Source organism: Spermophilus citellus (genome assembly GCF_964194105.1).
Source record: "Spermophilus citellus genome assembly, chromosome: 4".
NCBI lineage: Eukaryota > Metazoa > Chordata > Mammalia > Rodentia > Sciuridae > Spermophilus > Spermophilus citellus.
Genome location: NC_138185.1, coordinates 100,777,330 through 100,790,090, shown reverse-complemented (window position 1 = coordinate 100,790,090; position 12,761 = coordinate 100,777,330). Strand labels below are relative to the sequence as shown.

The window sequence follows — 12,761 nt, the reverse complement described above, 5'->3', positions numbered from 1 at the left end:
AAAGCCCGAGCCGCTGCCTCGCGCCCCAGGCCTGGCTTACCCATCGGTCCCCGCAGCTTCTTGCCGGAGGGGTAATCCTCCCCCAGGTCCAACCGGTGCCGCTTGGACATCTTCGCACTCTTCGAGCGAGGGGTCCACACCCTGCGGCTGGAACCAGGAGCTAAAATGGCAGCGGCGAAGAGGGCTGGGCCTGCGCGCGCGCTTCCGCAGCGTGCAGTGCTGAGCGTGCGTGCGTGTTGCACGCGCACGCCACCCAGAGGCGGGAACTGCGGTCCCGCCAGCCACAGGATTGGTCAGAATACGCTCCTCTCCCCCGCCATGTCCCTCCTCCCCGAGCTTTGAGCCCGTGGGAGCCACTGCTAGGGCGGGGATGCGCCTGGTGGCCTTGACACTCCATTTCAACCTCTCATTTGGGAAGTTGAAAAAGTACAGTCCTAGTTAGGAAGGCTTACCCATCTGTATCTCCTAGATTTAGGAAAATCTGAGATCCAAGGAGGCTGAGGAACTGATGATGACCAAACAGCCAATAAGTGGCAAAGGCAGAATTGGAACAAAACTATTTAATAACTCCAGACCTAGAACTTGCAGGCTTGCACCAGACATTAATTGCAATGAGAAAACTGAGGTGAAAAGAGAGTTAAGACTTGCCATAATTCACTTTGTCCTGTTTTAACCTAGTACAGACATGTATGCAAGCTGTAGATAGATGTTTTTACTAGAAAGTTATCTATAGGGTCACTATTCGCTTTATTTTACTTTTTTTTTTTCCTGTGTGCCTTTTATGCACTTTCACAGCGTTAGCCCTACCTCCGTCCTCATTTTGTACAGCAACCCTGCAAGGTATTTCATAGACAAGGACGTGTTAACGCTAAGGGAGATCAATAAATCACACAGCCATTATGGCTGCCCCTAAAGAGAGCAAATTGGTGAGGCAGGATGACCCTTAAGACTTGAGGGGAGAATCTGTCTGCTTTGCTCATTGCATTCATTCTCAAAGAAGAGAAAAAGGTCTATGGACTAACCCAAGCAGGGTTAACCCTTATAATTTTTTTTTAAAACTTTTCATTTTTTGCTGTGCCAGGGATCAAAACTAGGACTTTGTGCATGTTAGGTGAACACTGTTATCAATTGAGCTGCATCCCCAGCCACAGTCTCTGTCTTTCACAGGAGCCTATTTGATTGCTCCCCTGAAGACTGTTACTCTGGTTCTCAGCAAATTCTCAGAACTGAACTAGCTAAGATAAATACAACTGAAACTGATAAGAGGACTTTTATTTTTACACCAAATCCACCTACCAAAATTGGCACAAAGAAAAGTGAATATCCTTTTTTTTTAACTTATAAAATATTCAGTACAGCTTTCCACCCTACATCTACATTGACTACATGTATTGTCTTTTGTCAGAGATTATGATGAATAATCACTGGATTGTAATCCTGCAAAAGTTACCAGCTGATTCTCTGCCCTATTTTTACCAGTGAGAGAACCTGCAATCTTCTTGGTAATACCATGTTCTCATAGCCAATTAGTGTCAAAGACAGAATCAATATCCAGATTTCATACTAACTAGTCTAGTCCCAGGTTCCAGGTTCTGTTTGGGAGCTGCTATAAAGTGCTCTAAAATGTGGAGAAATAGGAGAATAATGAAGAATTCTACCTGCAGATATTCCCCAACATAAGAGAATCAGCCTGTCAATAATGTACAAGGAGACTTGGTAAAAGGGGGTCAGAAATCAAGAATGAGATTTTTCCCTTGGACCTTGGGCTTGTCTAAAGAAAAGTATCCTAACCAATTGTGTTGTAACCTGAATGATTGAAGAAAGGACAGTGGTCTTTCTGAAATCCATAATTTAAAAGGTACAGAGGTCCAGAGTCTGCCAGGATATTCACACTCCTTGGGAGAAGGGGCGGAGTCCCAGGACTAAATAAACCATACTGGATTTTTAGGTATAATTATCCTTAGAGCAGAGAAGAGCCTCCCACCATGCTCTGCCCCAGCTTGCTGGAAAATTTCCAGAGTATATTCTATTTCCTGTACTCCTGCTATCTACTAGACAACCCTCTGATCTATTATTTGAACTTAGTCACCTGATAGAAATGTTCTGTGCTGCTTATGAGCTCCAGGTTTCAAGCCAGAGGTGTTTCCTAACCTAAATTAGTGAACCAGACACCCTTCCTTGCATATTTGATCCTCTTTTCATAGTTAGGTACTGTGAGTTTTACTCACTTACAAGTGAGGAAACTGATGCACAGAGAGGCTAAGTATTGCAACCAAACAGACAGCTCTGGGATTCAGCCCAGTAGTATGTGAGATTAACTGCTGTGCTGAGCTGCTGCCTGCTAAGTAGATATTCTCATTCTACATTATTCTACTAAGGTATGGTTATTGAAGATGAATTCTCCCAGTCTGATATCGTCAATGTGAATTGACAGTATTGTCCAAGTGGAGAATTAATATTGAGAGTTCTCAGTAGATGAGTCAATATTTGGGGGATTAGAACCCAGTCTGACTTCAGAACCCACACATTTAACCACTACACTGAATTGCCGTTGCCGTCCCTTAATTTCTTGATTTATTTGTTGATGCAACAAATACTTTTTAAGCTCCAATGTTTAGGCACTTAACACTGAGTTAAGTGCTGAGAAAAAAGAACAATATAGCCACAGTTCCTGCCTTCATGAAACTTGTTGGAGGGAGAGAGACATAGACAGTAATTAGCTAGTCTCTTTGTTGGTAGAGCTATGGCCATCTATAGAGGACAGGCACCATGAGCAAGTGTAGCAGGTGGCCTTGATCTAGACTGAGAATGAGGGAAGGCTTTTTGAGAAAAGAGACATTGAAGGAGGGTGGGGAGGGAGGGAGGAAGGGAGGGAGGGAGGGAGGGAGGGAAAAGAAATTGCTAGGCCAAGAGGGAAACAAACATTCCAAGCAGAGGCCTGAAATTTCAAAAAGTCATGTGCAACCCATGGAGAGAATGCCCTGTGTGCCATGAGTTGAGGAAAATGTGGTCCTCCAGATGCAAGGAAGAGCTACGTCCTGCAGAGCCCAGGGAGCCCTGCTGAAGATGTAAGACACGATCCCTGAACAATTGGAAGACAGCAAAATGATTTAAGTGGGAAGACAATATGATCACTCACAAAGACTTGCCAGGATCAACCCACCAATCTCCCTCTCTTGAGTTATCTTTAGTTACAAAATGCTAACAAATTTGAAATAATTTTCAGTACTATTTTTAATCACCGTATCCTCTCTACTATTTAAGAGATAGAAATAGTTACAAAATATAGTGGGCGCTCTGACTTGCAGTGAAATCCCACTTGAGAATGAGACTCGGCTCAGCAACCCACAGTGCTGCCCACAGACAGCCCCCAGCTGTCAGCTGTGTTCAGAAAACCTCTTGGTTAAAGAGAGCTGCTATGCCAAGGGCAGCCAGAACACATGACAGAGGTGTGAAGACTTGGCCCCACTCCCAAACTCCAGGCAGTTGTGTGTTGGAGAATCTGAGCTCCCTGGGGAATCAGCTGTGTCCTTTCTTATGGTGGCATCTGTGGCCCACAATGGCAATTTGGCCATTAACCTTCCAGAGCTACCTCAGACCCCACAAGTTAAAAGACAAGAGTCCCTAACAAGATTGAAGATACCCTCACATCAGAGCATCCACAAATTCCGGGGCCCACAAACCAGCAGTACTTCTATAAAGTTTACAAAATCAGGGTTTCCCCCAATTCCATCATATATGATAATTTGCTAGAATGACTTGTGGAACCGAGAAAAGCACTGTACTTATTATAAAGGATACAAATCAGAGCCTCCGTGTCCCCTTGACATTAGGACATGTGACCCTCCCACACATCTGTGTTCTCACAAACCATGAAGCTCCACTGAGTTTCAGTGTCTGGAATTTTAACTGGAGTTTCATTATAATGGCTGTGATTGTCTGAATCACTTGTCCCAAGACTGAACTCAATTTCTAACCCCCTTCCCCTCCTTAAAGGTCAGGAGGTTGGGCTGATATGTGGCTCAAAGCTTCAACCCTTTAAAATCAATCATGTGGTTGGTCTTTCTGGCATGACTAGCTCCCCATCCCTGGTTAGAGTCAATCAGGTGGGGCCCAAGGGCCCACCATAAAATGAAGCTATCACTCAGGAAATTCTACAAGTTTAGGAGTTACTGCCCAGGTACTGGGGATGGTATTTTGTTGGTTTTCTTTTTTGTGTGTGGGAAGGGCACCAGGGATTGAACTCAGGGGCACTTGACCCCTAAACCACACCCCAAGCCCTGTTTTGTATTTTTTATTTAGAGACAGCGTCACACTGAATTGCTTAGGAACTCACCATTGCTGAGGCTGGCTTTGAAGTCGCGATCCTCCTGCCTCAGCCTCCTGAGCTACTGGGATTACAGATTGAGAATGAGGGAAGGCTTTTTGAGAAAAGAGACATGGGATTACAGGCATGGACCACCACACCTGGCAATCTTTTGCTACTATCATGTTTAAGTTGCTTTTATGGTGGTGGTTGTTGTTGTTTTTTGGGGTTTGTTTTTTGGTACCAGTGATTGAACCCAGGGCCATGCTTAACAACTGAGTCACATCCCCAGCCCTTTTTTACTTTTATTTTTATTTTGAGACAGGGTCTAGCTAAGTTGCTGAGGCTAGCTCTGAACTTGGGATCTTCCAGTCACCACGCTTGGCTACTATTACATGTAAGTCCTGACACTGTGCCTCAGTTTTCTCTGCCTTCCTTGCTCCTCAGAAGGGCTTCTCATTTTCATACTTAGCTCTGATTTGCAGAGTAATCACTCTAAGGCTTTCATTGTCTCTCTCAATTCTACTTAGCAATAGCATCAAACTCCAGTCCCTTTATAGTTACTCCTTTCCCTGTACTTGAGAACACTGCACCCAGTTTTGCTGTATACCCTGTGGTTTTCCCAGCACAGGATCGGTTCCCTGCTTGCTTATGTTACCTATGTTGCACCTGACACCACTGATTCATTGCTGGACAAAACAGGTGACCAACTCCAAAATCCAACCAATATCTGCTTTCTTGGACCTTTCCTGACATCAAATATTTCATGTTTGTTTCCATGAAAAGTAGGCCCTGAGTCAAAGGTGACTGTTTAAGAAGTTTATTAATGAGTATAGTTGGGATCAACATCAGTGCAAAGGTAGGGAAGAAAGCAGGATCAGAGAGGGAGAAACTGGCAGTGATGCTGTTGTGTAAAAACACCATCCCCAGCCAGTCATGGTGGCATACTCCTGTAAGCCCAGTGGCTCAGGAGGCTGAGGCAGGAGGATCTCCAAGTTCAAAGCCAGCCTCAGCAAAAGCCAGGCGCTAAGCAACTAAGTGAGACCCTGTCTCTAAATACAAAATAGGGCTGTGATGTGGCTCAGTGGTCGAGGGCCCCTGAGTTAAATCCCCAGTACCCTTCCCCCACAAATAAATAAATAATAAATAATAAATAAATAAAAACAGCAGCAGAAGATTAAGTGGGAACTTCCAAAACAAGCTAAGATCACCACTTAGTGTGAGGGGAACTCTGAATAAATCCTCTAGCTTCACTTGCTTTTAGTTGACTTTAAAAATCACTAATTTAGGAGGTCCTTCAGCTGAGCAAAACTTATTATTGCTGTAGACAACACATCTGACACATGCATTATGAGGATACCAGCTGCCTAGGTTACTTTTCAGGATTCGAAGCTGCTTTTGTTATAACTACTAACTCTTCGTTTGGGCCTGGGGGTAATCTCTTTGACATCAGGGGACCAGAAACTCTCCCCTCAGACTAATACTGCCATTATCTGAATATGTGTCCCATGAGGGGGTCACAAAGATTGATAACACATGCACAGGCCACTCAATATGTCACTTCCTATGGCCTTTCCCCATGCCTTGTTTCAACCTGCTTCTTTTTCTGATAAATATTCCCGAATCCTTTCCTTAGGGAGTCATATTTGTGGATATTTGTGACTCCCACCTCCTCATATATGAAGAATCCCTTGCAAAATTTGAAATTGTCATGTCAGTGATTGGCCTTCTGCACAAAGGGAAAAGTGGTTCAGCTTTGGAAACACCTTGGTGATCCAGTCAGGAAGCAAGACAGACCTTTAGCCCTTGGCTTGTCGGCCTTTGCTGGTGTAGAGAGGCCAAGCAGCTGCCTGGGACACCTGAGAGCAATCTGGAGAGTCAAGATTTTTCAGGTATTTTAACCCAGTGTTCCCCATCCCATGTGTTAGAGTCCCACTCTTTCTCAATTGGCCAGTGTGACCCAAAGGCATTTGGGTTCATTTAACAGTTTTAAGGAATGTGAGTTTTCTTTAAGCCAATTTGAATGGAATTAATTAGGAATTTTATCAACATGTAACATGCATACAAAGATAAAACACATAACTCACAGACACAAAAATCTTATAACTTTTATTTTATAATATTAGTCATGAGACAAAGTGATATAATAATAAAAAAATTATAGCCAGGCATGGTGGTGCATGCCGTAATCCCAGCATCTTAGGAGGCTGAGGCACAAGAATCACGAGTTCAAAGTCAGTCTCAGCAACTTAATGAGGCCCAAGAAAATTAGCAAGAACCTGTCTCAAAATAAAACATAAAAAAGGGTTGGGGATGTGGCTCAGTGGTTAATTCCCCACCCCCACTGCCCACCCCACCCCTGACAGCCACAAACCCTGTACCAAAAAAAAAAAAAAAAAGAAAGAAAGAAAGAAAGAAAAATAAAGAAAAGAAAGGAAAGAGAAAGAAAAAAATGACCAGTTTATAAAAAGTCAGTTAATTCCAAATTATATTCATGGCAAAATGGAACAAGTTAAGGTCACCTGTTCAAAATGAAGATTTTTATTTGTAGTCTTCTGAAGGTTGTGGACCAAATTTTTCAGGCAAAGCATCTCTTGTAGCAGTTTGATTTCCAAAAAGCCTCTTTTACCTTCCCCTTTTCCTTTTCTCAGTTTCAAAAGAGATTAGAAGTTAACTCTTAGATGTAGGCATTCCAGCTAGGAGATAACAAACCTCCAAGCAACCTTGAATAGCACATTTATCTTAACATAAGAAGAAAAAAAATCAGCAGGATGAAAAGAAACTAGAGAGCTTAAAAGTCATTACATGCTAACCCTATAATTACAGCTTGGGCTGGGGATGTGGCTCAAGCGGTAGCGCGCTCGCCTGGCATGCGTGCAGCCCGGGTTCGATCCTCAGTACCACATACCAACAAAGATGTTGTGTCCGCCGAGAACTAAAAAAAATAAATAAATATTAAAAATTCTCTCTCTCGCTCCTCTCTCACTCTCTCTTAAAAAAAAAACTATAATTACAGCTTAAGATTAATCTTAATGGTTTTCACAAGAAATGTTTTAAATTAAGAATGTCAATCAGGGCTGGGAATGTGGCTCAAGCGGTAGCGCACTTGCCTGGCATGCGTTCGGCCCGGGTTCGATCCTCAGCACCACATACAAACAAAGATGTTATGTCTAAAAAATAAATATTTAAAAAAATTAAAAAAAAAGAATGTCAATCAAATGAAAATATTAAATTCAGCCTGCAGAACCCAATGTGAATTCATTGGAAGAAGACCACCAATGTTACCATAAGTTCAATTATGTTCAAAAGTGCAAGAGAAACTGCCAATAACAAGGGGGGGAGGGGACAGCAGATTGGCCTTAGGAACTTTCCACCAAAGTTACTCTTGAGGATTCTGGGGACAGTTTACATTGCTGGGTTTGACTTCAGTTATGCCCAATGCCATCTCCAGGACCCATTTTCAGTCCATTTCTCTCCTGAGTTCCAAATACAGTGCTTTGAAGTAGTATTACAGGAAAAAAAATCATCTTTTTCCTTTTCATGGATTTGTAACTGAAAGTTGCCCAATTTTGGGAAACTCAACCCAACGGTCTGCTATGAGAAATGAATTAACGTTTTCTATTCCTTCAGAACTTAGATATAATTGGCAAAAAGTATATAGTTATGCCATTTATGCCAGAGCTGGAATCAGATCTCAGAAGTCCAAAGAGAACCTAACCTCTGTGAGCAGAGATCCTTAATCCTTACCCAAATTTCTCCTTGACAACTTCCTCCTCGGTCCCTGCCTGGGGGGGGTCTTGGTCATACTCTGCCGTTGTTCTGAGACTTTGGAGCCTGGGACAAGCTGAACAGGCCAGGGACCAGCTCCCTCATGACTGCCCCCGAGGGTGGTGGCCTTACCATCAGACTAACGCGGAGCCTGATGGGAGGGGTGGATCCTCTCTGACTTCGGCGTCACACCCGACAGGATGACACGGAGACCACTGGGGACATCTGCCACCTTCCAGGACTGTGCAGGGCTGGGTTACATGAAGGAGGGACATAGTGGGAGCTTCCCAGTGGGGTCCTCGCACCCGGGGACAGGCCCTTTGAAGTTCCCTTCACATCCCATGGTCTCCAGCCTGGGTTTGGCTTTGGACAGTTCAGCCTCTGGCCATCTAGCACCAGTGTGCCTCATGAGAGAGTCCTGGGGTGGGGGAGAGTGTCCGGCCCTGCTCTTGGGGCCCCACTGACTTGCTGGGCCTGGGACGGGGGCTCTGGGCTGCTGGCTCTCTTTCATCCCTGCACGTCTGGTTTCCGGGTTCGTGGGTCTCCCCCATGTGCAGACGCAGTGGCTGCAGGTGGAGGTGATCTGGGGCAGGAGGAAGCTGAGGTCCTGGGGCTGGACCTGGAGGCCAGTAGTGGTGCCTGCTGGTGCAGACGGGGAGCACGGGGCTGGGCGCTGTCAGAACCAGCTCGGGAGGCCGTCTGCAGAGGGAAGCCTTGCTGCCTCTCAGTTTAAGAGGGCTGGGTTTTAGAATATAAATGGATAATAGGTTTATCTCTGATGCATGAGTTTTGACTGGCATGAATAATTGCTGCCTAGGAAAAGAATTTTAAGTTCCTTTATACCTCCTGGCAAATCCCACTGATTTAGGATGCGGGAAAATTTAGAGACAATTGTGTGCTTTGAAAATCACCTGGGTCAGCACGTGGCCAGAAGCCAGGCACTGAGGGCTGAGTCTGGCCTCCCCGGGACTCTCGGGTGGTTTCAGTTAGTAACTGTTATTCCTGCTCTGAGTACGGCTCTCGTGGTCAAGAGAGCCCAACCACAGCGACCTGGGCCCTTTGTCCCATTTAGGAAAGGAAGCCTTCTCCTGGTGCCCAAGAGGACCCTGCACGGGCCGCGCCAGGGCTAGATTTGACGTCCGCAGGAGCCCTACCTCCAGAATCACAGGGCGGCTCCTTCTCTGAGTCTGAGTGAACATTTGGAAACATGGCTACCCATCTGTGATAGGGTGCATTTATTCTGTGGTAATCAGACCTTCTTTTTTGGAGAGCTTGGGAAGAAGGACGAAGGAGCAGCTCTTAGCAGGGCAGCCCAAGCGGCCACTGGGTAGTATACAAACTGATCCTGCCAAGTGAGCCTAAGGCCAAAGGGCTCAGAGCCAGGAGCCAGGGCATGTAGCCTCCGTATGGCCAGATGTGCATGGAGAAGAGGGCCCTACTGGGGGTCCTGAGACCTCCCACACCCCCTGCAGCGGCGGCCCCTGCCTCCCAGACCTGCTGTTTCTGTGTGTGAGGCACCTGCAGCCACAGCCCCTCATCCTGGTCTTTTCTCAGTATTTGCTGCTGAGGTTTGACTCAGGCTGTGTGTGGCAGTCACCGCTCTTCTCTGTAGAATGGGTACAATAGCACTCACCTGCAGGGCCTGGTGGGTTGGCTCAGGCCAGGGTGGGTGAGAACAGGGGGCAGACACACAGACCCGCAAGAGAGCTCGGGACTCACGTTCCCAGTCCCAAAGGGCCTGGGATTCACACCTCAGCACTTGGGGTTTGAAGCTCAGCCAGACCCTTCATGCTGAACGGTGCATCAGCAGGTTGGGAGCAGGCCCTTCCAGCATCCTGGAGGACTTGGGAGATCCCCTGGGTGTCCAGACCAGGCAGGGGATCCAGAGCCATCTGCACTGCCCCCTCCTGCTGCTGCCAGGAAGACTGCTGCACCCTGGTGTGACCCAAGTGGTTTTTTGCTCCCACCCTGGACCCTTGGTAAGAAAGCCCAGAAGGAGTTAAGGAGGGTCTGGCCGACCTCAAGGTCCTGGGGGACACTGGCCAGTGACCCTGAATGTGGTGAGGAGCCTGGCAGGGAGCAGGTCAGCTCATACCAGGTCAAACCACCAAGAACAGGCCCGTCCGCTCTCGGGCCCTGGCACATCTGGGCCCTGGGGGCCAGGCAGAAAGGGTCCTCTGGTTCTCACGTAGCAGGTCCACACATTCCAGTCCCCTCCACAGCAGGCCTGCGCTTCCACGTGTCCAGGGGGAATATTATTCATTATCTTCCCTCTCGATTTAATCAATCCACATTCCGTAATGAACCTTGAAATTTCAATTAAACACATCATTACTAATCAGCAAGAGCCAGTGGTGGTTGCGGCTCTCGCAGCCCTGGGGGCGGTTGGCAGTGCCAGGCTGTGCCCCACCCCTCCTGGGAAGGAAGGGCTCAGGAACGCGCCTATCTTCCCTTCCCGGGAAAGTCGGGAGTGGCCACAGCGGGTGAGAGGCCTGGCTGGCCCAGGCTGCGGGGCTTGTGAGTCCGTCTTGCTTCGGTGCCCTTGGTGGGTGCCTGGTGGGCTCAGCAGAGGTGCCAGGGCTGAGCAGAGGACTCTGCCATCAGAGGAAGCCACAGCCTCCTGGAGGCAGGTGTGCGGCCATGCAGAGCAGTGTGGGAGTCAGTTATGGCTTGGATTTGAAATGTCCCCAAAGGCCACATGCAAAAGGTGTCGTCACCAGCCTGTGGTGCTGTTGGAAAGGGGTGCCACCTTCAGGAGGGGCCTACCAGAGGAAACGAGGTCACTGGGCCTGCCCTGACGGGGGATGGCGCCCTGGCCTCTCCCTTGTCCTTCTTTCTCAGTGGCCACGGCCAGCAGCCTTGCTCCCCCGGGTGCTCCTGGCCTGAGGTTCTGCTGGCCCCGGGCCCAGAGCCATGGGACCTATGAACCCTGGGCCCAGTAAGCCCTTCCTCCTGGCGTCTCCGAGCTGGCCGAGGCTGGACCGCAGGACACTCGCTCCCTCAGCTCTCCGACAAGGGCACTGTGGGCTCTGACTTCAACAGCTGGGTTCTTGGGAATCTCCTGCTGAGTGGAGAGGACACCAAGCCAGAGCCCCGCTGTGCAGGGGGAGGCTGGCTCCCGGGGACCCTGCTGGCTCCACTGTCATTTCCTGGGCCTCTTGCCCTCCCCACCCCCTCCTGCTGCGCCTCTGCCCAAGCCCTCCACCCCCCGCCCCTGCTGCAGCCCCCGCCCCAGGAGGAGCTGACTGTCCTACCTGCTGTAGCCTGAACTCCTGACCACGAGGCCCAGGTAGCCCCAGGCTGCCTCCTGGCCCCTCCCTCAGCCCCCTCCCCAGGTTCAAGTGTGCTCACCTCACCTCTTCTTGCTGGGTGCTGAGCTTCCACAGGCCCCTTCCCACCTCCTGTCTGGAATCTGGGGGCTGCTGTAGGTCTGCGCTGCCTTCCCAGCAGCGGCTCTGCTCAGGGCCACTGGCCATCGGTCTTCTCTCAGGAAGACCCTCCAGAGCTGCTGCCCCTTGCTCCTCGGACACCACCTGCCCATGGACACAGTCCTTCTCACTGAGTGCGCTCCTGGGTTGGGCCTGGGAGACTCCTGCTCCCTCCCAGAGTGGACACTGTCCAGCCTCGCCCCTGTCTGAGCACCACCTTCTCCAAGGAGGGCCGTTTCCTGCATTTGAGGTTCTGACCTGCCAAAGCTCTGGGTTCGACACGTGGCCCTGGGAGGGGGCTGTGGCTGGGGCACAGGGGAGCACCTTCGGCCGGGCTGGATCCTGGTTCTGGCTCCTGAGCGTGGGAGCTGAAGGAAAGCGCTGAGGGTGGTGCCTGAGGTCCCCAGGACCATTGGCGTCACCCCTGTGGCCATGGCCATGCTGTTCATGCACCTGCCCCTTCTCAGAGATGGACCTCGGCCACGTGGGGCCTGGGCAGTGCTGGGCACTTTACCTCCACCTCCCGGCTGCAGTGACCAGGGACCTGTGAGGGATCTTGGCGACCCTGCATCCTTGTCTCTGTGCGGGACACTCTGTAGTGGACTTGTGCTTGGGAGCTCCAGAGGGATCAGGCTGGACGTCCCTGCGCCCCCATCTGCCGGTGCCCCAGCCTGTTCCCCAGCCCCATCCTCAGGCTGCCCCCAAGAGCTCTCCCTCCGTGAGTCTCTCACCTAGGAACCCTGCTTGGGCTCTGCCTCCTGAGGATGCGATGAGGACCTTTCGCTGAGATGTGCCCTGTGTCCTACAGAGGCTGAGCCTCGAGCTGAGGGGCTGCGTCCCACAGGGCAGCTGCGGAGCTGGGGCAAGCCAGCTGCTACAGCAGAGCAGCACCGGTGACGAAGCGGTGGCTGTGCCCATGTGCGACAGACATATCCACCAAAGTGGGTACGGCCCAGCTGCCTTTAAACCTGTGGCCAGGTGTGACTCCCTGGGGAGGGGGCTCTGCTTTTTATTGAAGCGTCACAAGTTCCTCCATCACCAGTCAAGGGGTAGGAAAAGCTGGAGTGACCCCACTCAGCTTCTTGGCTCCTGCCCAGTCCTCCAGCACTGTCCCCCTCAGTGCTCACTGCATGTCACCTAGAGCCTGAGTGGTGACCAGTGTCCCTGCTCACACACCAGAGGAGAGGTCAGGGCAGCGTGACCACCCGACCCACATCCTAGGCCTGTCTGGTCTGGGCTTGGCCTTCAGGCATGCCTAT

General features: G+C 49.5%; 1 pseudogene across 1 annotated transcript in view; it reads right to left on the bottom strand.

Moving 5' to 3' along the window:
• The window catches only part of LOC308648166 (ATP-dependent RNA helicase DHX15-like), a 30,199-nt pseudogene extending 30,089 nt beyond the window's left edge, over window positions 1-110 (bottom strand). Inside the window, exon 1 of the transcript in view lies at window positions 41-110. The product of the transcript in view is annotated as an ATP-dependent RNA helicase DHX15-like (transcript). The remainder of the gene's footprint in view (window positions 1-40) is intronic.
• Between the last annotated feature and the right edge of the window lie 12,651 nt (window positions 111-12,761).